Source organism: Pelobates fuscus, chromosome 5 (genome assembly GCF_036172605.1).
Source record: "Pelobates fuscus isolate aPelFus1 chromosome 5, aPelFus1.pri, whole genome shotgun sequence".
Classification (NCBI taxonomy): Eukaryota; Metazoa; Chordata; class Amphibia; order Anura; family Pelobatidae; genus Pelobates; species Pelobates fuscus.
In genome coordinates, this window is record NC_086321.1 from 24,392,313 (window position 1) to 24,414,101 (window position 21,789).

General features: G+C 42.6%; 1 protein-coding gene across 3 annotated transcripts in view; it reads right to left on the minus strand.

Moving 5' to 3' along the window:
• PAM (peptidylglycine alpha-amidating monooxygenase) overlaps positions 1–21,789 on the minus strand; it is a 180,220-nt gene that overhangs the window by 39,979 nt on the left and 118,452 nt on the right. The gene's annotated exons all lie outside the window — the stretch shown is intronic.

The window sequence follows — 21,789 nt, forward strand, 5'->3', positions numbered from 1 at the left end:
TTACATAAAATAAAATGCGAAGTATGCCAGACCTGAATTAAAGAGACACCCTAAGAACCATAACCACTTCAGCTTATTGTAGTGAATATGGTGCCAAGAGTCTTAAAGTGCAGTCTCTTTGGTTTTCATCAAACTGGCTTGGTGTTTTGCAATTGTACATAAAGTGCGCAAATCAAGAGCATGTGAATATATGTGTCCTGTGCCCAAACAAACCCTTAAGTATAACAGGGAAAATGAAAGCAGAAAAACAGTCTCCACACATGAGAATAAGCATGTGTACTCATAAGCATATGCAAGGGATGTTTCCTGACCTAGCCTAATGCACCAAAACAATTTAGCTTATTGAAGCAGTTTAAGTGTATAGATAATCTCTCTGACGTTTTACTGCTCAATTCTCTGCCATTTTGGAGTTAAATAACTGTTGCTTCTGTTTATGCAGCCATAGCCACACATCCCCTGGCTGTGGCTCCCACAGAATGCATGAAAGCAAAATGGTTTAATTTTCAATCCGATGTAAATTACTTTAAACGTTTTAAACCTTAATTACAGGATGCTCCTGCAGGGTCTGGCAAGCTATTAACAGAGCAGGAGAAAAGACATTCTATATTCAACAGACTGTGCGACAAAGTAAGTATAAATATTAGATGTCACCTTACAGGAAGTGTTTAAGAAGGTGGTGTCAGTCACACACAGGGAGGTGTGTCTAGGTTTGCATAAACAAAGTGATTTAACTTCTAAAAGGCATATAATTGAGCAGTGAGACTGCAAGGTCATGATCTATAGACTAAAAGTGCTTAATTAAGCTACATTTGTTTTGGGGACTGTAGTGTCCCTTTAACTCCATTCTGGTGCCTATTTCTCTCTCTGAATTAATATGAGATCACTGTGACCATTCCATTGCATTGATATGAAGGACCTTGGTAGAGATGGTGGTTTGAGAATCTCAGAAAATGCTGATTTTCTTGGATTTTTAACACAACAACCTGTAGTTTAAAATCAATTATTAATTAAAGTGCTGTGCTATGCATGAGTGGATCTCTGAATGCTTCAGGCAAGAGCAGGATACTGAGGCTAAAGTGGGTGCAAGCCCACCAAAACTGGTCTGGGGGAATTGATGCCTTGTCGATTGAATCTCGATCTCTGCAGCGACATGCAGAAAGGAAGATCGGAATGTGGCATAAACAAGTATCCTGTACGTGCCAACAATTCTGTGTGCTGGCGTAATAATGTCTTCTTGGTAAATATTAGACCCCTTAATACTAACTGATCATCGTTTCAATCATAATGCCAGAGCCTGCTTGAGTAATGTTGCATTCTGTTGTGGTCACAGTATACCACATAATAGCTACTTCCAGGAGATTTAAAGCGGCACTGTCATGCCGAACTAACCTTTCCCCTAATCGATTCCTATTCTCTCCCTCTGTCAGCATCTGGTCTTCATTTCTTCCTGTCTGCTTTAGTTTTCTTTAAATAATAAGACAAAGTAGGGACTATTTTGTCTTATGGAGGTTTCCTACGCCTGACAATCTATGACCAGCGGAGGAGCAAAGTGTGCTTCGTTTCCGGTGGTCAGAGCAATTTTACCACAATTCTTATCTTTCCTCTGTGATCTCGCGATGCTCTCACTTAGACAGGACGCCGGCAAAACTACCGAATTTCGTCCATTCGTGTTAGGACACAATTTGGGACTTTGTTCAGATGGGAATTTAATTTGAATGAATGGCATCAATGGCCTCTACAGTGAACAGATATTACTCCTTTAGGGATGAGGTGGAATAGGAGCATGATAAGGAGCATAGGCAGCCAACTACAGTGTTATGCCATCATGGACCTCAATCTTTTTGGAATGTTTCTAGCTACCTGTAGAATCAAACTCAGCAACATATTCAGGCTGCTTTGGAGGCAAAAGTTCAAAGGGGAGGACTAGAGTGGTTCATACCGAAAATTAGTAGCAAAATACTATTTAAAAAATGTAGAGTAAAAGATGCCAGAGGATGAATCCTTATAAGGACCATGGTTCATAAATTATTCAGGGGAAATAGAGGATTTTTACTTGATTACGGTTTGTAATGGTTTGTATAAAACACTCCTTCAGTCTAGTTCTGGGAATAAAATAAAACAGAAAGCCAAAGCAAATATAAAAGGGTTTATAAGTGAACAATTAATAATTCAGCTATTAAGGATTAAAGGGACCTGAGCGATATTCCAGAATGGCAAACTGTCTAGAGTCTAGAATGTATTTCCACGTTACGGCTGGTCTATGTGGACATTCCGAATCAAACCCACTTGATACATAAGATTTGGATCACCTGCTGTGTGTACACTTCCACAAATACAACTTAGCAACACCTCCCACTCACCCTCCCCAAAAAAAACACACACATACAAAACAGTGTATGTCACAGTGAAAAAAATGTTCATGTCCTGCCTTTGTATGACAGCCATGTGAAGCCAATCAATAACTTCCAAATATGGATGGAACTGATATTGCCACACTATTGATTTTATGAGCAGGGAGCAAGCGTGGAATGCCTTGTGGACACTTGGTTTTGGTCAAACTGCTTAAAAATGGTTTAACCAGAAACCATAGGACTGTAACCGCAGCCTAATGGTACCATAACAACTATATCGACTATGGGAGACTACGCGGTTTAGATTGCTCCTTTAATGGCCATTTACAGTATGTAAGTCATGGTATCTTTATCTAATTGTCACGAGGAGGTCAAAGTGGTAAGAATGGTTTAAATCTTAACAGACGGATAGAATTTTCATACAATCTTGCAGCAGGTGATATATTATTTCTGAGAGAATACATTCTACCTGCATTTGCTCCAGGATGCTACATTTGGACAGAAATGTAACATGTAATCTGTGCAAAGCTTAAAGAATATAACAAAACAGCTTCCCAGGTTAATGTTCTATAGCCAATTAACACATTGTAAATCTCAACCAACATATGTTCAGCAGACTTAAAGTATAATGAATTTACCTGGGATTGTACAACTCCGAACACAAGAAATACATACAAATAAAATTATAATAGCTTTCTGTCCTGTGTTTTCTTTATATTACTTGTTTTAAAGCCACTACATTAATGCATGTTTTAAATAGGCAATTAAATGACTGTCAAACTGTTACTATGATTTCCTTAACCCTCTGTGTGCCAGACAGCAACGAATTATGCCTGGTCACATGCATGGCAGTCCAAGAGTTAATTTAACCGCTAGAAGTCAACACATTGCCGTCCGTCCCTCAGGCAACCCTCTGAGGGTTAAGGCCGGCGCCAATGAGAATTGGACCTGCCTTGCATAAGGCAGACTTACATGTGTTTTCTAATATTTTCTCCAAAGTATTTGCAATTTAATGCAGAACGCATCTCCTTGCTGTTTTTAGTGAGGTTGTTGCCATGGTAAAAAAAATGTGCTGATAAGGAGCAGCAAGCATCCTTCCTCTGAATCCCACAGCTGAGGCTTGGCATCATTAAGATGGCATTTTTATATTCTAGTATATGAGTTTGCAAAGCAAAAGAGAAAAGACAACTTTTACCAGTTTTGTTTGTTTGTTTGTTTTTAAATTTGAGCCGGCATTGCGTTACTTGTACACAGCGCTCATACATCCATGTGTCTCATGATGGACGTCATGGCTCAGAGCACTTGTAATGAGAATGTAATCCAGCCCGGGATAGCATTTCTTACAGGGATGATTGGAAACAGAATAAATGACCTTAATAGATTATGTCATGTTTGCAAACAATCCTTTACTTTCCAATTATCTTTACCAGCTTTCTGACTACCTAGGTCTTGGGAGACGAGTCCCTGAGGTGGAATCATCTTATCTCAGGCAGTAATTACTTCTATTATTAAGCCAATTTCATAGGTAAATTATAATTATGGGAAATACGCTGTAGCACTTCACGAAGGACAAGAAGGAAACAACAAATAAAAAAATAAAAAACTCCAATGTCTCGATTAAAATCATTACTATATAGAACACTTTATACACTGAAAATGTTATTAATATTTTATGCATATATATATATTTTAAAGTTTACATGTTTATGTATAGCACAAATTGAAATTATACTGAGGTCTTAGCCATTGCATTATAAATATAGAATAAAAGGCCTACACAGAAGAGACACTATAGTTATACAGGCCAAACCTTGGTTCCACTTTGTCCTGCATTGTATAATTTGCTTGGTCAACTCATCTTTTTGTTACATTTTCTGCGGCACAGTCCAAGTAAATGAATGCGCGAGGCACTCGCTGAGCATGAGGAGTATTGGACTGAACCCTTACAGGGGGAGGGGAGGAGAGGTTAGCAGAGCTGAGGGAGCCTCAGTGCTAGAATTAGGTAAGTAAATCTTAATTTTTTTTTTTATTCTTTGTTGCTTGGGGGGGAAGTAACCTATTCAGAGGTAAGGAGAGGATCACTATAACTTTAGGAACACAGATTTGTATTTTTATAACGCTACATAGTTCCTATAATTAAACCAGCGTGTACCTCAATGATAATATTTTTTTAAAGGGATAATAAGTACCATAATAACAAAGCACATTCTCATGGTAATAATGATACAAATCTTTGTATGTAGTTTGCCAAAAACTGGGCTTTCCTGGCATCCAAAGTCAGTCCCTCCGCTGCTACCAAGATAATTGCCTCGTTATCTTTTCAAATTTGGATACAAATGGTATGCTGTGTGCACTTAGGTAAACGTCGTGACATCTAAATTTGGACAGATAATGAGGAAGTGAATTTTGAATTCTCGCACCATACCTACACGAGCCGTTCTTCTTAATATTTTACTTACTACACCTGAGATGATACATTATTCAACCATTTAACTGCAAAACACTATGTATCAAACAAAACTGACTATTAGCACAAAATTCCATTGGATTTATCTAAAACTAATTTTCTCCACAGGATTATATCAGTGAAATAAAAGGAAATATATGGAGTAAAAATTACCCTCTAATTTTATTGATAATGCATTAAAATGTCAAATAAGAATGATACCTTATTTCAGAGTTATTTACTTATTTTACAATTTTAGAACCGTAACATTGAGGATAAAATGATTTAAAAAAATGGAAAACAGCGATTTAATCCTCACTTTGGCAAACTGGATTTAATTTGCTAAAATTCAGACATTAGTAAATAACTCAGAAAGTTTCCTTAACCAAGAACAGTTTTTTTGTCAAGAGCTTTTCCACTATTCACTTAGTATGGGACTTCCTTTGGATTCCACACACATTATCACTTCATCTTGGAAGGAGTGAAAATCAAGAGATTTGATGGCGCGACCTTTTTTATTTTATTTTTTATAAATCTGACTTATGCAACTACCAAAAAAAAAAAAGAAAAACAGAGAAATTTTTTTGCATCTGTGGTGCCTGAAATTGACTCTACAATTAAACCTGGAGAGAATTTCAAGGTTCTACAAACTCTGTGTCTCTTTCCATCATGCTGTGCGGCCAGTTGATGAGGGGTAAAGCAGAAACTATGCAACTTTTCTTTTGATACTTACATTACTTCTGTTACTATGCAGACATCTTAGGAAGTGCGCTCTCAAAATGGCAGAAATTCAATCTTAAAAAAATGAATATGTAAAGAAGTAAATAATAAATGTATAGTGTGTAACGCGCGATGTTCGGTCCGCCCCCTATTCGTCATGGAGGTGGGAGGGCCTGGGAGGGAGGGTCTGCTGCTGATTGGCTGGAATGTGTCTGCTGACTGTGAGGTACAGGGTCAAAGTTTACTCAATGATGACGAATAGGGGGCGGACCGAACATCGTGCGTGTTCGCAACCGCGAACACGCTATGTTCGCCAGCGAATGGTTCCCGGCGAACTGTTCGTGACATCACTACTAATGACCTGATATAAAAAAAAAAATTATGAATAGATAAAAAAAAAAAGGAAATCAGTTATGATGGTTAAAAACAAAGTATATTCTTAAATATTTGTGTGCAACACGAATCTATAAAAGAACACCCCCACTGAGATAATAGTTACCTCTCCAATTATCTATTTATGATCAGAAATGATCAGAGAGGCAAGATACAATAGTGGATTCAACTTGAATAGGAATGTGCAAATTGCTGTAAAAATAACATTACTCAGAGCAGCCATCTGCTCCCGTACTGTGCATTCCCAATAAACTCAGCTAAAATAGGAATCTTGCAACCAACAAAGTGTTTCTTCTTCAAATGTGGTGCTTTAATGTCTGCACGAATGAATCTCATTAAAAAAAGACTATCACGAGACAAAACAATAACCTCCTTGAGGATTTAAATATTGTGAACCATGAAACAGAATACTGTTAGAAAAAAAATATATTTCGTTTTATTTGTAATGAATAATATTCAGTTTTCGCTAGTAACAACTTACCCACTGACCCAAGTTGACTGCTCCTTAGTAAAAAAAAAATATTTAATGTTATGGACATTCTGAATGATTAGACCTTTGCTCACTGCAAAGTAAACAGAAAGGACACGATGAAAAATTCTACTAAGACCAGAGCTTGGATGGGTGGATTAGTACGGCATCAGGTAGATCTACTCAGGAATCTCAGTGGAATCCTGGTAGCTGATACAGTTGGCCCTATACGTTATAAGTTAGGCAGCACTATGGTGAAAGTGGACGAAGAAGTATTCAATGCTCCTATCCAACACCCTAGCCTGTACTTTATGTTATACTCCATTGTACTAACAAAGGTATGCATATGTCGCCCCCCTTCTCTTTTCTGTACAAACACCATGCATGATCGATGAATAAAGAATAAAAAAAAAAAAGTTAGGTAGCACTAGTTTTCGCATAATATGCACGAACAGTAGAAGATTAAGTGTGGGCATTGGAAAGGAAATCTCCCTTATGATGTCAATAATCCAACAGGATATAGGGTTACGTATAGCGCTGCAGCTACAAGATTCAGATTTAATTTAGACAGGGTACGTGACAGTACTCCAATATTGATGGGACGTAAACTAATAACACGGGAGGCAAACATGCTTACTGTAATATTTACTACTTAAATAGTGCCCGTGCTAAATATACCTTAAACTGAAATGCATTTAAATAATCCAATATAAGTGCATTGTAAATATATATAATACTAAATAAAGCAATAAGCAAAACCACAATTCAAAAAATAAAGTGTCATAACTAAATAATTAAAGTGACACTATATATATTATTTACAATACAAATCTGCTCTATACCAAATATTGTTAAAGTGATGTTGCTATTCAAAACCTCCTCAAATTCATATACTCTCCTGTGGTCATCTGCAGAGGGGCATCTGAAGCTGGGGGCAGTGTGCTCAACCCAAAAGGAAATAGGCCTGGACCTTTAAGCATACATAGAAAAGGGGGAATTGTGGGCACACGCTGAACATGTTCCAAGTGTTCCAAGAGTTAATTGCAGGTATCTCCTAACCTTAATCATCTTAACCCTAGTCCTACAACCTAGTCCTAAATATGGAAGTTACACAAACTAGAATGTTAGGTGCAATGTGTTTGTTTTTTCAGGTGGTTTAATGACACTGTGGCCATATGATTGCAATCTCATTACTGCATCACCTTATTTATTGGTAACTTTTTCACTATACTTTGACCTATTTTTACAATTTCCCACAAAATCTGCATATGTTAGTAAAAGTAAACATATCCATAGAATCCAATTCCAGATACCACTTTTACAGGACAAAATATGTTTTGCATTTTTATTCCTACATTTTTTGGACCCTCCGGGCCTCTTCCTGCTATGATATCTCCAAATATGGGACACTACACTTGAGTGCGAAGGGATGCATCGTGTATCATTTGGTGGAGGGGAATATGGATACCATTAAAGTAGCCATTGTGGAGGCACAGGAATAAATTTAAGTTTGGTATGTCTTTCAATTTACAAATATGACATTGATTTCTCCAATCCGATGTAAGGATCACAGCTACTTCTGGGGCAGGTCTAATTCAAATTAACTTCCAGCACTATAAAAACGAACCCTGTTAGACCAGCAGTTTTTCATCGTTAATATGGACCAAAGCAGGAACTGCTATCCTTAAGCCTTTGCAAATAACTTCTAAAGGGTATTTAAAAGACAAACACAAAACCCAAAGACAATGAATTATTCTGACATATTGTCAATATCTCCTTCTGAGCCACAAATATTCATTCTGCAATAGTGAGGTTTTTACAAGACCAGTCAATACTCTTAACCAGAACTAATCGCCCAAAAATATTATGTAGGGTGATTGGTGCTGATACTAACAAAATAGGTGTAAGTAAAAATGTAAGAATATGAAAAATATCTGCAAGCATATATGAGCGCAATATTCACAAAATTCACTCCTTAATTAGAAGTCAATAAAAATCCCAAGCCAGGCTACGCTAAATATATAAAACTTATATCACTTACTTAAATATATACTAATTATCTTATTTATGTATCCACATGTCTAAAAACAAGTGCAAAATGCACTAATGTAAGGATATCAATATTTATATATCATTTGGGACAAGTGGGCAGGCCCTCAAGGGGGCATTGTCTGGCATCACTGGTGGAACCCATAATGGGCAGTATTAATGCTTGCCCACTAAAGCCAGGTGTCAGCTTAACATCAAGGACGCCAGACAGACAGGCTACTGAGTGGCCCCCAACCTACAGGACCATGCAGAGAGCACAGCTGAAGTGCTTTCTGCCTTGTCCTAGGGGCAGCTTCACAATGCAAATGCACCTAAGGATGCCCTCACAATTGTGGGAATCCAAGGAACTAATCCCAAAATCTGGAGTGTCCCAACAAAAGGAAAATCTATATAGTAAATAAATATAGTAAAATCTTACCTTTATTCTAGTTTGCTGGTGCTGGTTCTGCCCCTGATCTGCCTTCTTGGCTGACATCAGAAGTGATGATCTCAGCCAATCACAATGCTTTCTTATAGGAAAGTATAAGATTGGCTGAGATTGTCAATTCTGATTATCTCAGCTAAGCAGGCAGGCCCAGGGGGGGAGGAAGAACCAATCACCAGCCTGGCCAATCGGCATCTCCTCATAGAGATGCATTAAATCAATGCACCTCTATAAGGGAATTTAAGTGTCTCCATGCAAAGGGTGGAGATACTGAATGTCAGTCACAGTGTGCAGCATTGCCCCAGGAAGCACCTCTAGTAGCCATCCAATCAAGGGTGAGAGGGGAGGGGGGCATAATATCCCTAGGAACAGGGGCACTACAAGAATAGTTAGGAATAAATGATCTAATCACAAAGATTTTACTATGGTTTAGGTCTTCCATCAATTGCTTAGGCCTTAACCTCCCCGGCAGTCTGATTATGTAATTTTTTTTTTAACGTTAAAGTGGTACATTATTTTTACAATGTATTGTATGTATTTTTTTTTTTTACACCACGGGCTAGTAGGGATAAGGTAAGTGATACTACAGTGTAATTCCGAGCGTGGCTCGGGGTTATTGCTTTTGTTACTGAAAATTAACCCCGAACCACGCTCTGGATTACCGCCAGGTATGTTAATCCACACTCAGAATCAGGATACTCCTTAAGAACCAGTTCTGACCCAATAGTATCTAAAAACAATATTTCTTTACAAATTACTAAGATACTATGAAATCTATATGACATTATTAAAAATAACAGGGGAAATATTTCCTCCACCTGTGCCATGGAACAAATAAGATTCTATTGTAAGCTCTTCTAGCAGCTAACTTTTTCTATATGTGAAATGCATTTTACCCTTACCTCCTGTCATTTTATCCCATTCCCCTAGACCATGGGTCCTCAAACTCCGCCCCCCCTAGATGTTGCTGAACTACAACTCCCATGAGTCTCTGGCTATCTATGTAATTCAAAGAATCATGGGAGTTGTAGTTCAGCAACATCTGAGTTTGAGGACCCATGCCCTAGACTGTTAGCTCCTCTGATCACCTTCTTTATGTCCAACTCGCCTTGTTGCAACTTCTTATCTGTTAGTTAACCTATTTTATAGCAGTGTGGTATATGTTGGCACCATATAATTAACAATAATCGTACACAAACATATTCTATATATTTCATATGTAATGGACTTTTTCAAGAAATTGATTCATATACGTGTCCCTGAGTATATATATATATATATATATATATATACACACACACACACACACACACACACATTAACCTTTCTTTCAATTTTATTATTGCAAGAACAATGTAATAATCTCTATTGCATTATTTTTTTAAATAAAAAATGCAATTGCAAAAATCCAAAAGACATAAAATTTAAAGAGATACAGGTTTCCCTGCAACTCAATCAGAAATGCATTCAAGGGCAATTGAATAACTCAACAAGCACAATATATAATGAATTTCATAAAGAAGAATGATTCGCTAGTTGAGCTGTAGGAGTGAGATGATGTACGAGATGCAGCTAGGTACTGCTTATTGAACCCATCTATCAGGAACAAGTCTACATTAACCAGAACACAGGGGAAAATACGTGGAAGGATGGATATACAGTTTATTTCCATCAATAGAGACACATGCAGAGGTTATCACGCCTGCCCGCTTGAGTCACAATTAAGAGATTTATGAACACTGCTCAAAAGGAGAGCAAATGCACAAAAGAGATTTAGGCAGGAGAATAATAGCCACAGACTTTATTATGTCGCTATTCTTCATCCCAGAAGAACACCAGAGGCAGTAAGATGAATTACATTAATTTAGAACTCAAAAAAGTAAGAGATAAAGTGAACTCTGCAGAATCCGAAGTGTTCTTATCTGGTCTACGACCAAAAAGCCCAACGACCTAACATCCCCATAAAAAAAGGGACATCTGTACATTGAGGACATTGTAGAGTGCACCTGCCATGATCAACATGACTTGGAGTCACATTAGATTGAATACAATTGTATCTATGCACACTGTTAGTTAATTGCTAGTAAATGATATTGGTGAACAGTTACTTCAATAGACATTTCTCATGGTCTTGGATTTAATAGCTATGCAAGTGGTATAGCAATAAGGAGTACAACCATAAGTGTATTAAGAAGCTGTGCATGGGACAAGCATGCCTCCAAGTGAGATTAAAAAACACTGTACACACTGTGTGCATTTCTTAAATCTGTATTGTGTATACATTTTGGCCTTTACGGCAGAACCACTGCAGAGAAATGCATATTCCGTGTGCCCCCAAATCCCTATTTTTTTCTATCCAAGTGACGTAGTGGCATCCTACAACTTGTTGGCAACTAGTTGGCTGGCACGCTAGGCATTGTGGGTTGCTGTGCCACTTGGGCCACATCTTACCCATTTCTGGATGCCATGTTGGGTGATGAGAAAGACAATTCTCTGGTTATTTTGTCAGCATAAGACACAGAATGCATCTATACCTACTGCACCTCAAACTGATCTTGTCCTCTACATGGTTTATGGAAGGTGGTTCATATTAAAGGACCATCTCCCGGCACCACTGCAGCGGGCGCGAGGGAGCTTAGCCAGAACATGACAGCTTTCTCCCTCACCATCTGGCTTCATTCCGCACTACTGGCCTCCTCCGCTCTCCCACATATGGGAAATTCCCCCAATTACTGTGTCCATACCCTGCTATAGCTCTATACCCTACTACAGACTCTAACACCCCACCTACTACAGCCCTAACCCCCCAATTGTTGCCCCTATACCCTACTATAGACCCTTATCTCTATAATGCTGCAGGTATACCCTACTACAGCCCTAACCCACCCAATAGCTGCCCCTACACCCTACTACAGTCCTAACCCCCAATTACTGCCCCTATACCCTACTATAGACCCTAACCCCCCAATTGCTGCCCCTATACCCTACTACAGCTTTCAAACCTCCAATTGATGCCCCTATACCTGCTACAGCCCCTACCCCAGGGCTCGACAAATTCCTGGCTCCTGGGATTTGTCCACCTGTTTAGTACTGGCGGCGAGGGAGAATGGAGGAGGCCAGCAGTGAGGAATGAAGCCAGGTGGCGAGGGAGGAACAGTCATGTTCTGGCTATGCTCCCTCGTGCCCGGTGCAGTGGTGCCGGGAGATGGAATATGACGGCATTCTGGCTCCGGCATACTAAACAGTGCACAAGAGGGAGCAGAGCAAGAACATGACAGGAGCCCCAATGGACATCAGGGAAAGCCAATTTACTCCAGCTCTCCCAAAAATAGGGAAGCTGGGTGGATTTCAATTAAAATAATAAAATTATAATTTCTGAGTGTCTGTCAGGGTGTGTGTGTCTGTCAGTGTGTGTGTGTGTGTCTGTTTAGGTGACTAGCCCCCCTTTGATTGCATGGGAAAAGTGATTTTACTCAACATTTTACCCATAGGAAAGCATTGGGAGGCTACTGCGCTGCCACTAATCAGCATCTCCTCATATAGATGTACTGAATAAAGCATCTCTATGGGGAACATTCATCATCTCTATGCAGAGCATGAATGGCGGAATGTAGGTGCTGCACACTGTGTAGCACTGCTTCAGGAAGCACTTCTAGTGGCCGTCTGAGTGATAACCACTAGAGGTGTTACTAGGCAGCAATATAAACACTGCCTTTTCTCTGAAATGGCAGTGTTTACATTGAAAAGCCTGAAGTCAGAGTCGGAACTAGAAACCACCCGGTCCCCAGTGTGAAAACTGCACTTGGGACCCCCCATGTGTCTCATTCCCCCTCTAGCCACTGCATGTGTCAACCCTCCCAGATGTATTATTCTCCCCCCCAGCCCCTCCACGTGTCTCACCACCTAGCCCCTCCATGTGTCTCTCCAACCCACCCATGTGTTTCTCCAACCCCCTAGCTTCCTGTGTGTTTCTCCCATGCCCCAAGTTTCTCTCCCCCACCCCAACCCCTCCATGTGTCTTACCTAACCCCAACCCGTCCATATGTCTCTCCCAAACCCTTCATGTTTCTTACAAAGCCCCCATCCCCTCCATGTTTCAGACAGATACACACACACACTCACTGACAGACAAACACACTGATATTCACACACACACAGACACACACTGTTGATGTGGAATTATTAAAAATTACTATTGTACGTGTATTGAATTATTGTACTAACTCCATTTTAACTTTATACTGTGACTTCCTCCTCCATTTTGTCCCCCTAACCTGACTCTTTCAATCCTCCATTTTGTCCCCCTAACCTGATTCTTTCAATCCTCCATTTTGTCCTCATGACTTAACTTGTTCATTTTAAAATTACATTACGTGACTGAACTTCCCAACCCAATTAGTACAGTAGACAAAGACTGTGTTTTCCTCAAGGACAAATACCAGGAGGTGCTGGTTACTCCTTAAGACTTGCTGGCTACTCCTTAGAATTTGTAAGATAGTATAGTTTGAAGGCCACAGAACACAGTAGTAATGAAATGTTCTATTCATAAGAGACCTTGCACCTGGACATAAAGCCTGATATCATTGACCGTGTAAAATGACGCTTAGGACCCCCTTATCCCCACCCGTGTCCAGAATAATCCCACCTCTGATGGGTGGGCACGGGACTAACCTTTTTATTTTTGAACCAATAGGTAAGACACTAACACCGACACTTAACAATTAATCCAATTGATGGTGTTTATTTGCTGATATTCTAATAATCAATGATGACGCAAAATACCTCTTAAAAGGGCCTGCGCGCCCGCTTTTTCTTCACTTGCCAATAAACTTTCTCGAAGTTATTTTAACCTGAACCTTGTGTGTCAGACTTAATTACTTCAGCGTATATACGCAATTTAATTTTATTGATTTGGACAGGAACAGATAGACATTTGAACATTTTGGTTTACTTTCAAAAAGTACCATAACAACTTGGCGCCCAACGTGGGGCATCGGGCTATGTCCGGCCGGTGAGCCGTCCTAAGGAAGACAAGGGTGGACGGAGGAATCCGGGGGGAAGGAAAGGAGATTGATCACCTCCAGGTACACGGTAGAGACTTCTGCAGAGCCACCGGTATGTTCCGGCCCCTTTGATTGACCCGTCCACGTGTCTGTGACTGCTTCCCGGGAGGACATCAAAGACAGGTAATATCTTGCCCGGTGCCTCGTTACCCACTTGTTTACCTGCATTTTAGTCTATCTGTTGCCTGGGTGTGTTTGAATTGTTTGCCTGTTTCCCCATTTTGAGATAAAGGGGGGGTGGACCTGCAGGGGATTTGCCTGGGGTTCTCTGTTTTGCTTGTTTTCCCCTTTTTGGGATAAAGGGGGGTGGACCTGAGGGGATTTGCCTGGGTCTTCAGTTTGTCTGTCTGTTTGTATTTTACCCCTTTTGGGATAAAGGGGGGTTGACCTGTGGATGTGTTCCTGGGGGTCTTCTTTGCCTGTTTACTTCTTTTAGGAGCCTCGTGGCTGTGGCTGTATGGAAAAAGAAGTTTGTGGAACTGTGGGATCTGTGTAGAATCATAGTTTCCTGTGATCCAATTTTGTGTCACTTTGATAGCCTAGCTAGCTTCACTGTGCGCTTTCGGACCATCCAGCTCTAGTTGAGTTGGGGACGTCCTGACCCGGACCATCCAGCTCTAGTTGAGTTGGGGACGTCCTGACCCGGACCATCCAGCTCTAGTTGAGTTGGGGACGTCCTGACCCGGACCATCCAGCTCTAGTTGAGTTGGGGACGTCCTGACCCGGACCATCCAGCTCTAGTTGAGTTGGGGACGTCCTGACCCGGACCATCCAGCTCTAGTTGAGTTGGGGACGTCCTGACCCGGACCATCCAGCTCTAGTTGAGTTGGGGACGTCCTGACCCGGACCCTTCGGCTCTAGTTGAGTTGAAGGTCCACTGATTATTTAATTGTGATAGTGAGACTTGAGGAAGTCATTCTCCGAGCGGGGACACTACGAGGTTGAGGGAGGTGACTTTGGAGTAAGCACATGTAAAAGGAAAGGGATTATTGTTGATTTCATTTGTACTGTGATACATGCACTGTATTTCAATTGTATTGTTGTCTTGTTTCTCTAATTAGGAGTCTCATGAACTCCTGTGTCTGTCTCTAAGGATTTTCCTTGCCTTTCATCTTTTCTATACTTCCTATATTATTATACTATCCACTCCCATTCCTCTTAAAAGAGAAGTGATTGGTCACACACTTCTCACCTCGCTCCAATCCGTGTCTACCACCCCGGTTAGGCGGATTCAGTGACTAGTCTACGTTTTGGGAAGACGCACCTGAGAAAGTCCCACGGTTCTCGGGTGGCAGTCGAGCATTGTAGACGTTCTTGTTCAGTTTTCTCTCTCTCTCTCTATATCTAGGACGCTGGTAGAGGGGTAAAGGGATTATGGGGCAGGATTTAAGCAAGCCCAGTAAGGGCTGGTTAGCATGTGATTTGGTAGAAAACAGAGAGGGTGAGGAGATGGTTAAAGGTGTTGTAAAGATTGCAAAAGTATGTAAAATTATTGTACCAACGGGTGGAAGATTGCAACCAGAAAGTTGGCGTAAGTTACTGGCAGAAATGAAAGGCAAGCTTACAGATAATGGTTTATTAAAGACTGCTGAAGCATGGTACAGAGTAGCGAAGGCTATTCAGCTAGAAGGTTGGGTTGAGGAAGAAATAAATCACAAAGGTGTGAAATTGTTTGTGTATCATCAGAATTGTGTTGCTGGGGTCTACCCTCAGCCAGCGCCCCAAAGTGGCGCCCAGGGGACGTCTATCCCCAAGGTTCAGTCAGCAGTGGGTGATAGCCAGCTGACTATGTTCCCCACTCCCAATCCTCCTAACACCCATCCCGCCACCTCCCCTGTTTACCCGGTCCTGAATTCTGATGGATCTTTCTTTTCCCCCTCCCCGTCCCTAACATTCCCATCATCCTCATCCATCCCTACGCTACCTGCTGTACCTCTCCCTAACATTTCATCTGCCATTCCTTCCCTACGCTCCCTCTCCGTTCATGATCCCCTCCCCTCCTCATCCGCCCAACTAACCACCTCTTCCACCCTCGCCCCGACTCCTCCCCCTCCACCCACCCCTACCAATCCCTCTCCGTCCCCTCCCATCTCCACCCCAGTCCAATACCCCACCTCCTTCCCCTCCCCAGCCTGGCCCTACCCCTTCCCGTATCCCATGACTCTGCCCTATCCCGGATATCCACTACCCCTTCCCCAAGCCACTCCCCAGGTCCCGGTCATGCCCAGTCCGACACAGTCTGCTCCGGATGTGCCCACATCCAACATGGCCGCCACTTCTTCCCTTAACCCTAATACAATACCCTTTCCGGCCACTAATATGGCGGCCCCCAGTACAGCCCTGATGCCGGTAATTCCCGGTGACTACCTATCCCCCGGTTATGACTCGCTAGCCACCCCCGCATCTGGGACCCCCGCTCATCCTCCGGTCCTGTCACCTTACCCGGGCCCTGCACGAAAGAAAGCTCAGATCATAGAATTAGATGAGAGAGATGAGGATAGTTCATCCCAGGACTCGTCGGAGGCTGCAGGAGCCGCTGCAGGAGCCTCAACTCATCGTTCCATCGATGATCCCTTTGGACACAAGGGCCGGGGTGAACGGACCCCTCCTAAATATGTTGCCTTTAACCCCACTCAAGCTAGCGCATTAATGAAATCGCTCCCCGACCCAGAAAAACAGCCTATGCCTTTTTACCGAGGGATAGTTCAAATTCAAAAGACCTATTCCGCCGCATGGCGTGATTTGCTGAGCATTTGTGCTATTAAAGCAGGGGATGCATACTGGCCGAGCATGGCCCGTCACCTCAGTACAGATCTACTTTCCAGTGATGTTGATTACCCCTCCGGGGTAACCTTTTGCACCCAATTAAGAGAATGGGCTAAAGACAAACTTGCGGATCAGGCTGCTGGCCTCACTGATGTTATTCAAGACAAAGGAGAATCAGTAGAAAGGTTCCATGCAAGACTGTATCAAATGTTTACAGATTTAGGATTTGATCTTACAGACAAAATTCATTCACAAATGCTGTCAGGTGCGTTTGTCCAAGGTGTTAAAGACTCTATACGTAAGGGAATCATTGCTGCACGCCCTGAATATAAGGTTGTTCCCCTGGATACCCTGCTTTTAGTTGCTAGAGGTTTGGAATCTGTTCAGACCCCAAGAAGACCCAATCCAGCTCCCCTCATGGTGGCCCGCGCTACCCCCATCACCTCTGGCACCAAGGGAGTCAAGTTAGAGGATGTAATTTGTTTTAATTGTGGGGCTCAGGGACACTACAGAAGTGACTGTCCGGAACCTAAAAGGGAACCAGGGGCACCCAAAAAGTTCTCCAAGCCTGCCCCAGGCCCCAAGACCGAGAAAAAGGTTCCAATTGTTGAAGAACCAGATGATTAGGAAGCTGGCAAGCCTGTGTCTGTAACCCCTGTAATGGCAGTGTCTACAGGGGATAAAGGGGGGCCACTTGCCACAGTGACTTTGCCCATTGAAGGCCACCCTACCACATTCCTTGTTGACACAGGTGCAGCCCGTAGTGTTCTGCGAGAACAAGACCTGCCAGACCCATCTTTTCTGTCAAATATTGATGTCTCTTGTGTTGGAGTGGATGGCCAGCCGAGACATAGCCCTCTAACAACTCCACTACGAGTTGGTTCTAGCCTGCTCGCTCGCTTTGTAGTATCCTCCACATGCCCAATTAACCTGTTAGGTGCTGATGTTCTCTCACGCCTGCAAGCATCCATCACTTTTACCCCAGATGGGCAGGTAGAAATGTTTACACCTCTATCTGTATCAGACACTTCAGCCCTGTGCTCCTTGCCTCTGATGCTGCATTTAGAAAAGCCCCGTGAGGAAGCAGCAGAATTAAGGTCCAATTTCCCAGAAGAATTAAAAACACAGGTGCCCGCCAAGTTATGGTCCTCAGGCCCAGAGGACATAGGTCACCTAAATGTTCCCCCTGTGGTGGTAAAGCTTATTCCAGGAGCTAAGTTACCAAGAAAACCACAATATCCATTAAAACCAGCACAGTCTGCTGCAATTTCTGTCCACATCAAGGCACTCTTGGAGAAGGGTGCCCTGGTAAAATGTAAATCTGAATGCAACACCCCGTTATTTCCTGTGAAAAAGAAAACTCCAAAGGGTGAGCCAGAGAAGTACAGGATGGTTCAGGATCTCCGTGCTGTCAATGAAGCTACCGTCCTGGACACCCCTCTTGTACCAAATCCCCATACTCTGCTCTCTGGAGTCCCACCATCTGCAAAATTCTTCACAGTTATTGACCTGGCCAATGCCTTTTTCAGTGTCCCACTGGACCCATCCTGTCAATACCTGTTTGCTTTCACTCATGAGATGCAACAGTATACCTGGACTGTCATGCCCCAAGGGGCACAAAATTCTCCAAGTCAATTTGCAAAGGCCATGGGTACCATCCTTGACCCATGGCAAGCCGAGCACCCAGAAGTTGTTCTGCTCCAGTATGTGGATGATTTGTTACTCTGTGGAGCTGATATACCCACTACTGAAAATTGCTCAATTAGTCTCCTTTGCTATTTGGCAGAACAAGGATGCAAAGCTTCACTCATCAAGCTACAATTCTGTCAATCTTCAGTGATCTTCCTTGGACATTGCCTATCTCAAGGTACCAGACATCTTACTCGGGACCGGGTAAGAGCTGTTCTGGACATTCCACCTCCAAGGACTTCAAAGTCTCTTCATGCCTTCCTAGGCCTCATTTCCTACTGCAGAGCATGGATCCCAGAAGCCTCTCTGCTTATGCAACCTCTCTATGATGCTCTTAAGTCTGACCCGTTCTGTCTGACCAATGAAGCTCTGGACAATTTCGGTGCTTTAAAACGTGCCATTGCTTCTGCTCCTGCCTTGGGCCTACCTGACTACTCCAAACCCTTCAAATTATTTGTCTCTGAAAGACAAGGCCACGCAACAGGAGTTCTCACCCAAACGAATGACTTAAGAGGCCGCCAGAGGCCTATTGGATATTTCTCATGTCAACTAGACATTGTGGCCAGAGGGACTCCTTCCTGTCTCAGGGCTGTTTTTGCCGCAAGAGAGCTCATTGAAAGAACCTCGGACCTGGTCCTTGGCCACCCTCTGGTTGTTTTGGCCCCTCATGACATTTCTGCTATTATCAACCAAGTCCAGCTCAAGCACGTGTCTCCAGCCAGACACCTGCGCCTACAGTGTCATCTTCTTTTGCCTGACAACATTTCCATCCAAAGATGTCAAGTGCTTAATCCGTCCACTCTTCTTCCACTCCCTGAGGGGGGTATCTATTATGGATTTATCACAGATGAAACCTACATCTACCTGCTCTGTGGATGTATCAAGAAAGTCATGCATCCACATTTGTCATTTTATGAAGATGAGACACCTCTTTGTGAAGGCCCGGATTACGCCTTCTGTACCATGTGGTACAAGCCAAACATTACTCCCGAACCTTGCTATGAAGATGAGCTTTACCACTGGACCGATGTAAAGCTCACTGCACAAGACTTTTATTGTGACTCTGAAGGTAATAGCATGGTCTTGGTCCAGCTACCTCAACAACTTAACTACCTCTACCGCCATTGGGATACCGCTATCCCACATATTCCTGTTACCAAGTTGAAGACAAGGTCATGGAATGATCTTGGGCCCATGGCAAAACTATGGGCCACCATGAATGAAGAACAGCTACAGGAAAATGGTATTGCCAAATACCCAACAACTGACCTTCTGGAAGCATGGCCACGCCATTTCCTGGAAAAGGAATTTCAAGACCTGGTCATAAAGAATGATTATGACCCAGAAACACCTCATGACTGTTTTGAACAGATGAAAATGGAAACAGTGCACTTACCAACTGTGCATGAGAATCCATTACCAGATCCGGATTTTACCCTGTTTGTGGATGGATCAAGATATGCCGATGAAGGAGGAACATATCACACAGGATATGCCGTAACCACAACAGACGAAGTCATCAAATCATCATCCTTACCGCCAGCAATGTCTGTGCAAGAAGCTGAATTACAGGCTCTGACTTCAGCATGCAAAATTTCCGAAGGAAAACGTGCCAACATCTATACAGATTCAAGATATGCTCTGGGTGTGGCACATGACTTCGGCCTAATTTGGAAGACACGAGGATTTCTTACCACCGCCGGTACACCAGTCAAACACAGCACTGCAATCAAGGAGCTAATGGATGCCCTCCTACTTCCCGAAGAAGTGGACGTTTTGAAAGTCAAGGCCCATGGGAAATTGGATACAGATGAAGCAAAGGGCAACCATTTAGCTGATCAGGCTGCTAAGCTAGCGGCCAGGGATCTGCAGGAAGTGGATGAAGAAGTGTCCGGACAAGAAGAAGAAGAAGTCCCTATTTTTGCTCTGCAAACTCTTCCTACTGATTTGCGAATTTTACAAGAACAGCAAGCTGCAGTCACTCCTGAAGAAATCCAGAAATGGAAAAAGAAAGGAGCTGTCCAAAAGGACGGAATATATTACAACAACTTCAAATTTTGTCTTCCCAGAAATTTGTATCCAGCAGTTGTCCAATGGGCACATGGGCCTGCACACCTGTCAAAAGAATTGATGGCCGCCCTCATACAGAAGTATTATGAAGCACCTGGAATCACAACATTGATCAATAGCTTCTGCAAGGCCTGTGTCATTTGTGCAAAATGCAATCCAGGAAGACCAGTTAAAGTACCTGCGAAACACCTGGCAAAGCCCATGTACCCCTTCCAGCGGATTCAAATTGACCACATCCAAATGCCCAAGAGTGGGCCCCATGAATATGCACTAGTCATAGTGGACAATGTTCTCAGGATGGCCAGAGGCATACCCAGTGGCCAATATCACTGCAAAAACAACCGCAAGGCGCCTACTTACAGATATTGTATGTAGATTCGGACTCCCAGAAGTCATTGAGAGTGATCAAGGCCCAGCCTTTACAGCAACTGTGACTAAAGAAATTTGGACTGCCCTAGGGGTGACTCTAGCCTTCCATACCCCTTACCACCCACAAAGTAGTGGTAAAGTGGAGCGCATGAATGGCACTCTAAAAACCAGAATGTTAAAAATGTCACAAGAAACAAAGATGCCCTGGCCAGAAAGCCTACCAATAGCTTTATTTAGTGTTAGGCACACACCTAGAGGGAAGCATTCACTGTCCCCATATGAGGTTCTATTTGGGACAGCACCCAGGCTAGGTTGTTATTATCCACAGCAGTTGCAACTCCAATCAGATGTTTTAGTAGACTATGTAACTGAACTTGCAAGTGTCCTAAACAAAATACATGCCCAAGTTTTCTCTTCAATTCCAGATCCCGAATTGGATACAGGTTCTCATAACCTACTTCCCGGAGATTGGGTCCTGGTCAAGAAGTTTGTGCGGAAAAATACCCTAGAACCAAGATTTGACGGTCCATTCCAAGTTCTCCTGATTACCGCAACCTCCGTCAAATTGGCCGGTAGGCCAAATTGGATCCACGCTTCCCACTGCAAGAAATCTCCTGCCCCAGAGGAAGCGAATATCGCACAAACATGTATCTCTGGTACATCTTCTCCTTAATTAGCCTTATGAAGGCCCAGCAAGTAGCCATTACCAAAGACACTAGTGGGTACACCTTCTGGTATAATTCATCGTGCACCCAGGTGGCTACTTATACCTTTGACTACTGTGATATTGTAGAATGCCCATTTCCCACACCACAAATCCAGAGCATCTATAGAGATATCCCTCATTCGAAAGACCCATATGTTTGTGTAGTTGACAAGCAATGGGGGCACAATTGTGACCATTGTGTGGCGGCGGGATGGAATGCCGGGCCTGCCTGGGGTTACAAACCAAAAAGTGCCGTATCTAAAGTAGATGATCA